The 9,863-nt window shown below is 38.3% G+C and overlaps 1 long non-coding RNA gene across 1 annotated transcript; it reads right to left on the bottom strand.

Moving 5' to 3' along the window:
• Positions 1-8,311: 8,311 nt before the first annotated feature.
• LOC138680592 (uncharacterized) lies at positions 8,312-9,128 on the bottom strand. Its single transcript, XR_011321674.1, has 3 exons — positions 8,957-9,128; positions 8,621-8,731; positions 8,312-8,439 (listed from the first exon to the last, which is right to left on the bottom strand). It is a non-coding gene; the product is annotated as an uncharacterized lncRNA (long non-coding RNA).
• Positions 9,129-9,863: the final 735 nt, after the last annotated feature.

Raw genomic sequence — 9,863 nt, forward strand, 5'->3', positions numbered from 1 at the left:
TCTGCCTGACATAGGTCACAGACATCATCCTCCCTCTCCACTGCAATAGGGATTGGCGGTGGGCAGACCTACCCACCCCTCTCCCTCTGCCCTCACTGCCTCCCTGATTGCACAGTTTAGCTGTGCCACCATCAAAAAGTCCTATGTTCAGCACATTCGTTCCTGATGTACAGAACACACATTATGCCAATTCAGAGCCTTTATATACTCTTTACTGTATTTTATGGGCACTTTTGGAAAATAATGAAAGTCTAAAGCGCCCATAAAATACAAATTACTTGTAAAATTCTGGATTCCAAGCTAAAAATATCAATCTTCCTTGTTTTTGATCTGTTTAAAGAGTCAGTGTACTTTTTACTTGTCATTTTCAGCACCGTGCTGTCCTCCAGATGCTTTTTGGACCCACGATGCCGGGTCTCCTCATGCTCCTTCACCGCTTCTGACCCGCCGCAGCTCCGGAGTCCGGTCTCAGCACTGCGCTCCAACAATTGAGAAAAATCAGAGCGCAGCACTGAGACCGTGTGCCTGATTGGCTGGCTGCTCGTAGGAGTTTGCAGCTAGCCAATCAGGATCGCTGTATTAGCGCTGGCACTTCCGTGTCATGTGACACAGCTTGCTCAGCGCTGATACAGGATCCGGGATCTTCAGCGGGTCAGAAGCGGGTGAAGGAGCGCGAGGAGACCTGGCACCGCTGGACTGAGGAGGATCTGGAGGACAGCGCGGACCTGAAAATGAAAAGTTAGTAAAAAGGACAGTAACTCTTTAAAAAGTAAGTCCACATTAAAATATAAAGGTTTTTTTTTTAAATATCAAGTCTCTCACCGTAAACAAAATGGCAATAACATTTTGCACTAGTTTCTTTTACATTGTAAACATAGGAAATATTTTGGTGGTCGGCCCATCGGTCCCGCACACTTCTGGTGATACCAATTTCGACACATTACACACAGGATCTGTTTTTCTTCATGATAAATGTCACCTGTGCAATAGCAAGAGCTGCAAAATGTCCACCCTTCTGAATTGCTGTAGCGGGATGCAAGAGTACTTATTTCCTGCTCTGTTTCCTTTTCAATTATTTTGATCATTGATGGGCTGTAGGTCTTCATTTTCTCAGCCACAATTTTTTGTTGTGGTGTTTGTTTGTAGCTGAAATGTGAGTAATTAACTTCCCTAATCTTGGTCTGTATCCACCTTCTAACATTATTGCTGTCAAACCAATGAACATAGTTAATACCATTACATATCACATATGAATTTAGTATGACCTGCACTCCACAGTCATATGAATTATTCTGTTTTGGGCAGTCGGCGCTCACAATAAAAGTCCATTCATCTTCAAAAAACTCCACTGAGGAGCATAGAGAGTGGATGCCATAGAGAATTTTTTTGAGAACAGCACAGTGTATGTTGTATTCGGAGATCATAGAGTCCATTATTGTCACGGTTTTAGATTTTAGGTCTGCTAAAGCCAAAAACCAGTGGCAACCTCGTCCGTATAAAGTGAGGTCACTGTTTATTGGAAATAGCAAAATGTCATAGTTTAACATTGCTAAGGAATCAGCAAATCTTAAAAAAGATGCGTGTCCTCCATTACTAATAGCATTGAAAAAATGTGGAGGAACAGTCAAACAACCACTGGAAATTCCAGATTCCTTAACCAACTGTATTATGGCAGTGTCTATTACTTCTCCTTTAAGCCAGGCTTTTGGTTTTAGACATAGTGTCAGACTGTCAATTAGGTCTACTGGTTGATCCCAAGGCTTTCTGTCTATAAAGCTATCAGACTTTCTTGGTGTGCTTTCATACTTTGGAGATTGTACTGCAATATTCTCATCAGTTAATTCTTTAAACGTGAGACTTTCACAGGAAAACGGTGACACTGGTTGGTTATCAATTTGTTTGTGTGAACTGGCAGACTGGTCTTGAGTATTCTCTATTAACTGCATAACTGTAGGTATCAAGATTGCATGAGATTCATTTGCTACATTCTCCTCTAGGTTGTTTTGGTTAAGATTTGGCTGTGAAGAGTTTGGCTGAGTTGCCCTCTCGGAATCTGGTGCAGCCTCTGTTTCATAGTCATAATCTCTCTTTCTTGCCTTTTTACGTCCTGATTTTCCATCTTTATGAAATTGTCGTTTCCTCAAAGTGGAAAGATTATAAGTGAAATTATCTGGGATAAAAATTCCACATGCCTTTTGGACTGCTATTAAATGGAAACACAGTCCAGAGCTATTACAGGAACATTGAGGTTTTCGTGACAAGCACACTGAATGGACATCATTTTTAAATGGACTCTTAACAACAAACACCTGTAGTTGCCCATTTAAAGAAACTAAATTGTTCTCAATGCATAAGTTTGCAATAGCTGTCTGTGTCATTCTGTTAGTGGATTCTTTTTTAAGGCTGGGAACAATTGTGGAATTTTCTGATTTCATCTTCTCAACAATTTTCTCAACTGGTATATATAATGGGAATTGTGTGTACTCATTGGGGACTTTCTGCAATTTCTTGAATGTTGCTTTCAAGTGATACATTCCTAGACTATAGTAAGCCCTTTGGAACTCATAAACATAAAACAATTGTAAATGGAGTAAGCACAATAGAAGGCAGTCCAAAGACAATTCTTTCCAATCTGTTGCATTTTTCAATATTTTGTTCATGCTTTCACTTACATTATTTGTTGACCCTTTATCTTGAAATGCAGCAAACTTCTTAGTATAGAACCTGCTTGCAAATTTGAATATGTGTTCATGCAAATTATGCTCAAAATATTCAGCGAACGAGTGCGACCACAGTATTTTGAACTCTTCATATTTGTTCCTCGATTCTTCTTCACTTTCAGAATCTTTAAGCTGTTCTACATGATCCTTCAATACCTTTATGTCATCGTTTTTTCCTCTAGCAGACTTCACCCAATATTCAATATCTCTCAAAATGTGATTTTCACATAACACAAGTGAAATAGATTGTGCCACTTTCTTCACAGCATTAAGAATCCCTTTTTCACGATCAGTCACAAATGGAATAGTTTTGATGTCTTTTAGATTTAACTGATTAACAAGTTCTCTAATGAAGAGTTCATGGTATTTTTGAAACTTCCTTTCATGAACCATAAAAGCTACTGGAAATATTGGATTTTTCTCCAACATTGTATTTCTCATAACAAAAGTTGACATGTAGAAATCACCAAGGTTAAAGGTGGTGTCATAGGCAAACATTTGTTCTATTTCAATGTCTTGTAAGGCACTTTTTATTAACTCTTTTCCAAAATCCAATAACTCTTTTGACCACGGAAACACCACAAGATCTGGATATATTAGTTACATAGTTACATAGTTATTAAGGTTGAAGGAAGACTATATGTCCAGAGGAAGGCAAAAAAAACCCATGTGGCAAAGAGTAAGCTGCACATTGGGGAAAAAAATTCCTTCCCGACTCCACATACGGCAATCAGACTAGTTCCCTGGATCAACGCCCTATCAAGGAATCTAGTGTATATACCCTGTAACATTATACTTTTCCAGAAAGGTATCCAGTCCCCTCTTAAATTTAAGTAATGAATCACTCATTACAACATCATACGGCAGAGAGTTCCATAGTCTCACTGCTCTTACAGTAAAGAATGCTATTGTGACATGTCTTACAAAATCTGTTTGTTCTGCCAGCTGTATTGTACTAAAAATTTCATCTTTACCAATTTTGCGTCTGATAATTTCTGAATAGCGAACATTCTGTACTTGTTTTAGATTTCTTGGGCGATTTACGGCTGCTCTTCCATCATCTCCTCCTGCAGATGCCTCACTATGCAATTTTGAGTATGTGTTTTTTGGAGCACTGGAGTAATGTTGTCTACATTTTAGTAATAGCGATGGAGTGGACGGTATGAACATACGGTTAGATTTTGAATTTCCATGAGGGGTTGGAAGATTTACAGAATGATCTCCAAGATATTGTATAACTTTTATATGTTTGTGTGGCCCAGTCATGTATTGCCATACCTGGGAAAAAATGAAATCTAATGTTAAACAAACATCTTTTTGAGATGAGAACTAAAGAGACATAGTAAAACATTGTCTGTCATAAGTTATTTTGCACATTCAAAATGCTATGCATGTTGTGTTGATCAAATGATAACAGTCCGTTTAAAGGGTTTGGCCCAACTATTGGGACTTTTGGGGAGGGCTGCCCAGTCGCCCCAGCAGCCTAATGATGCGTGTTGCACTGTGGTGAGTAGTGTAGCATCGGGTGGTTTCGTCAAACTCAATCTGACAGGTGCCCCGCCCCTATCAAAGTGTATCAAAGTGTGTAACCCCTCCCCTCCTCCTGTCAGCCAGCTGTCCCTGAGGCTGGCTGATTTCCCCTTTTGATATCGTTTGATATACTTTAATTTGTTGCAGTTTGATATTATTCACGTATTTGTTTTATATTTTTATACGTAGCTCGAGTTTGATTCTGTAAGCTGTATTTTATTCACAGTGTATCCATATAGTTCAGAACTTAAAGCTGTTTATTTGTGGCTCTACTGAACACTAGTACTAAATGGTGAACATTAACTAAATGTTTATTTTCACAAACAGAAAATCTGCTGTGGGTCAGAGGTTTATAACACCTAGGCCAATTGTTGTTGTATTTGCTTTCCCAATAAATGCTTATTTACACAAACCGAAAAGACAGATTTTCTGTTTGTACCTGTATTGTACCTGAAGGTTATGTAGGAGTATCTGCGGGTCATGTGCCCAGGCATTGTGTATTATTTATGTTTTTATAACGCAGAATGTTTGATATTTGCTTTCTCTTTTTTGTGTCTGTAGATGTCATCTGAGAAGTTATTTGTGTTTCTACTGAGCATTAACTAAATTGGGGTCAGCTGTGTTATCTGAGGGTCAGATATTTTTGTACAAATTCATGCTGTTTGGTGATCTTTGTGAAGCAGAACTTTGTTTTATAACACATTTGTGCCTGTAGATGTTATCTGTGGGTCATCGGTGTTATCTGCGGGGCAGCTGCCTGGAGGTGTTATGGTATATAATTATATCCTAGGATCTGTACGACTACATACAGCGTGTTATGTTCATTAAAATGTTTTATTGTCAGAACTAATTGGAAATAAAGAACACATTTTAAGCTAACCGCACTCACTTTACACAAACAGAAAAAAGGAAACACACTTTAAGTTAGCTAACAGCATAATGCTGACAAATGCATCTTTGCGGAATCTGATAACGACACGATGAACAAAGGACTGCGCCTGAAAATCTTGATGTCACAAAACCTGATACGGTTCGATCATTATTCTGCAAGTCAGACGTGAAATTTTGTAAAACCTTCTTAAATGGAAAGCCTCGAGCTAAATCGTATAATACATATATGCAATAATGATCGCATACACGGCTATACAAAAAATAGCCATTTTATATTGAATTACTAACATTTTTCTATTTAGCGATGCCACATCCACATATATTATTACAGCTTTCTTTAATTCTGCATTATTTTATCATATGATGAAAATAGCCATTTTATATTGAATTACTGCAGATCGCTGAGCGTTACCACCGGCCTCGTTTCTCAATTAATTTCCCAGCTGACTGCGCTATCTATAATTATGCTTATACCTTAGGCGTGTATTTACATGGCACTGTAATTCGCACTTTTACAGACTATATGTGGATTACAGCCGGTATACAGTAACAGCCGGCATGACTGAGTGTAATATTGTACTCAATACTGTGCAAAGGGTCTCAATACTTATGTCCGTGTGATATTTCAGTTTTTCTTTTTAATAAATTCGCAAAAAATCTACATTTCTGTTTTGTTCAGGCATGATGGCGTGCAGGGTGTACATTAATATATATATATATATATATATATATATATATCTCATAATGCAGCTGAATAGTATTGCTAATTAGTCCATATAAATAGAAAATTATGTAGAAACCCAAAGTTTTGATAAGTGTATGAAAATAAACCAATATTAACTATTTGTGCTATTTTAGGCGTAAATTTGGCCTATATGTATAGCAGACAGGAGTTGGGGCGATGAAATATGTGTTACAAGCGTAGTGAATTGCAGATATATTCTACAGTGTATGGCATTTTGAGAAATGTGTGGCATAACCAATTACTTATCACGGCCACTAGATGGCATAATATATTAATTATACATTGGGGTATACTTTTGGAAACTTACAAATTCATTGGAAATTTTTAAACCATTATTGCTTAGGCAAATACAGAATATAAAAAGTAAAAACATTAAATAGTACAAAAATGTTTTATTGTCAGAACTAATTGGAAATAAAGAACACATTTTAAGCTAACCGCACTCACTTTACACAATCAGAAAAAAGGAAACACACTTTAAGTTAGCTAACAGCATGATGCTGACAAATGCATCTTTGCGGAATCTGAACACAACACATACAACACACACGACAAGCATACACACACAACATACACAGCACATACAACACATGCGACACACACAACAGACACACATAACATACAAAACACACACATCACATACAACACACACGACAAGCATACACACACACAACAAATACACATGATTTTTGCACTTTATTAATATGGTGTCCACATATAGTATTTTTGATATCTCTTATTTCCCTGGTGTTACTTTTGTACATGTATTATTGTTTTTCTTGTTTTTGTGTAAAATCTCGGTCAGACAGGCACGAACACACACACACACACACACACACACACACACACACACAACACAGAACCCACACACAACAAACACACATAGCATACAAAACACACACACAACACATACAACACACACGCCAAGCATACACACACAACATACAGAACACATACAACACATGCGACACACACAACACACACAACAAATACACATGATTTTTGCACTTTATTAATATGCTGGCCACATATAGTACTTTTGATATCTTAAAAGGGTGTGACACATTCCCATATATTATTCCAGTTTTCTTTAATTCTACATTATTTTAGCACATATTAATTTTACAGGTGCCTGTGTTGTCTATAATTTGACTCCTTTTTATTCAAAGACATCTAACATATACAGACTTTTAAAGCTTTTTTTACATTTCTACTGGCGTCAATGAACATACATCATTACACTTCTTACAAAATAATTAATATAGCGTTAATTTACATTTCTATTGGTGTTACATTTCTGTTGGCGGTACTTTTGCACATGTATTACTGGCGTCTTTAAAAATATGAATATTATCTAGTTTACTTATGGTGCAGATTATGTTACAGTATTTTATTTACCTGGTGTTACTTTTGTACATGTATTACTGTTTTTCTTGTTTTTTTGTGTAAAATCTCGTTGATGGCTTACAAAGACATTTCAATACTATAAAAATTCTTACAGAATATAAAAATGGTTTACTGGCAGTACTATACTGCGACTGGCTTATTTTTGTACAAATTCAGGCTGTTTGCTGATCCCCTTTCTGTATTTGCAAACCGTGCAATATATCTTTATAGAAATAACACTTCTGCACCCACGGGCGCTTCTCAGCCAACCAGGCATCCGGTACTCATCAGGCACTGTGAAATAATGCAAAAATACATCTGTGTGCGGCTGGCTGCATCAACATTTTGCTATTATAAGTTTATGGTTTGTAAAGAACACGCATCACATACAGAACTCACACACACACACACACACAACACACAACACGCACATATGAAAAATGACAATCATTGTATGTGATTTAAAAGACTTTAGTTAGATTTATCAGGTGTGATTTAGTTTGAAAGCCCGCAGTTCCGCGGTAATGTCAGGTGTTGGACATGCATTTAACAGTCTTTCATATGTATCGCAGAAAGATTTTAGTTCCATCTGTGCGAGTTTGCTTTGAGCGTACTGCGCAGACATGTCAGTAAACATTTTGACATGGGCAGCATCCCACGAAGGACGACCTGTGTAAGGTGTATGTACAGCAACTTTCTGCTTTCTACCTACACGGCGCCGGGATACGGCGCGTTTCTTTAGAGGTAATACAGGAGCAAAAACGCTAGAAGAGCCTGCAAGAGCAGTATCTGCAGATTGCACAGTCTGGCACACAGGTATATTGAGGGGCTCTATGGGTGACCACATACCCTCGGAGAGCTGTTCAATTTCTATGTTTTCAGGAGTAACTTGTGGTATGGCGTCTGGGCTATTGGAGGGCCGTGTTATGCGGGGCCTAGCGTTCTGCGCTGCCCGTTTCTCTCTTGAAACGCTCGTATATTTCTGATGTGAAATCTTGGGGCTTGGATTCCCGGGTTGTTTTGGTGCCGCATAGCATTCATCACGATCCACAACACAGATGGGCGAAAGAGATGTTGCGCGCACCGCCGTATTAGCTCTTTGTGGTTGATTCTCTGCAGCGCCGTAATTACGCCGTTGCAAAACTCGTTGCTGAAGAGGCGACGTATCTAAAAGAAAAGATACAAGTGGCGGTTAGCCGCGAAACGGAGCAAAATTGGAAAAGCTAAACGGCGACGCATAGCTATGATCCTGCGTAATATTTGAAAAGTTAACGGGGACAGCTACCCATGAAACCATTGTAACAATATTTACATAAACCTGTATAGAGCAGTCCAGATATATACTTACAAGTATGAAGCGGGAATTGTTCCACAACAGCTCCTGATTTAACGGGCGGCGCAATGCTCAAACTCGCAGAGGCGGGAATATTCTCTTTTTCAAGCTGTATTTTCCGGGCAACTAGATTAGCGGGTGTAAGTAAAAATATAACGATTAGCGAACACAGAATTGATTTTCTACACAAAACTGCAGCATTGAGACGGTTATATATATATATATATATATATATTTATATATATATATATATTTTCAAAAATGAATTTTCTGACAGTTAGCTAGCAGCTGTAAGTAAATAAGAGCATTACACAAAAGTGAGAATCGCCTGTATTCCAGGTGAACAGATACCTTTTCTATTCTTGAAACACCTGCGTAACGAGCTGCCGCGTCTTTTAGGCGCATCGGGTGGCGATGAAATTGCAGGGTTCTTGACATCTATGATCTCCACGTCGGAACCCAGCGTATCGCATGGTTCGGGAACACACCAGTTTTCAGGCATATCGTGCGATGTCTCCGTGTCAGTATCTGTATGCGAAATTGCGCGTAGTTCGTGTTTACATACAAAGGATTAAAGCAACTGACATAGTATAATATAGTTTTACGGCGGCTACCGCTATTATTTGTTTTATTAATTTAAGCATATATTTATTATGACATAATTTGTGTAATACAATAGATAATAGCAGCTATAGTTTTACGTCATAAACAGTATATATTAACATAGATAATATATATATATATATATATATATATATATATATATATATATATATGCTACGCGGCACCAAAACAACCCGGGAATCCAAGCCCCAAGATTTCACATCAGAAATATACGAGCGTTTCAAGAGAGAAACGGGCAGCGCAGAACGCTAGGCCCCGCATAACACGGCCCTCCAACAGCCCAGACGCCATACTACAAGTTACTCCTGAAAACATAGAAATTGAACAGCTCTCTGAGGGTATGTGGTTACCCATAGAGCCCCTCAATATACCTGTGTGCCAGACTGTGCAATCTGCAGATACTGCTCTTGCAGGCTCTTCTAGCGTTTTTGCTCCTGTATTACCTCTAAAGAAACGCGCCGTATCCCGGCGCCGTGTAGGTAGAAAGCAGAAAGTTGCTGTACATACACCTTACACAGGTCGTCCTTCGTGGGATGCTGCCCATGTCAAAATGTTTACTGACATGTCTGCGCAGTACGCTCAAAGCAAACTCGCACAGATGGAACTAAAATCTTTCTGCGATACATATGAAAGA

Source organism: Ranitomeya imitator, chromosome 5 (genome assembly GCF_032444005.1).
Source record: "Ranitomeya imitator isolate aRanImi1 chromosome 5, aRanImi1.pri, whole genome shotgun sequence".
NCBI lineage: Eukaryota > Metazoa > Chordata > Amphibia > Anura > Dendrobatidae > Ranitomeya > Ranitomeya imitator.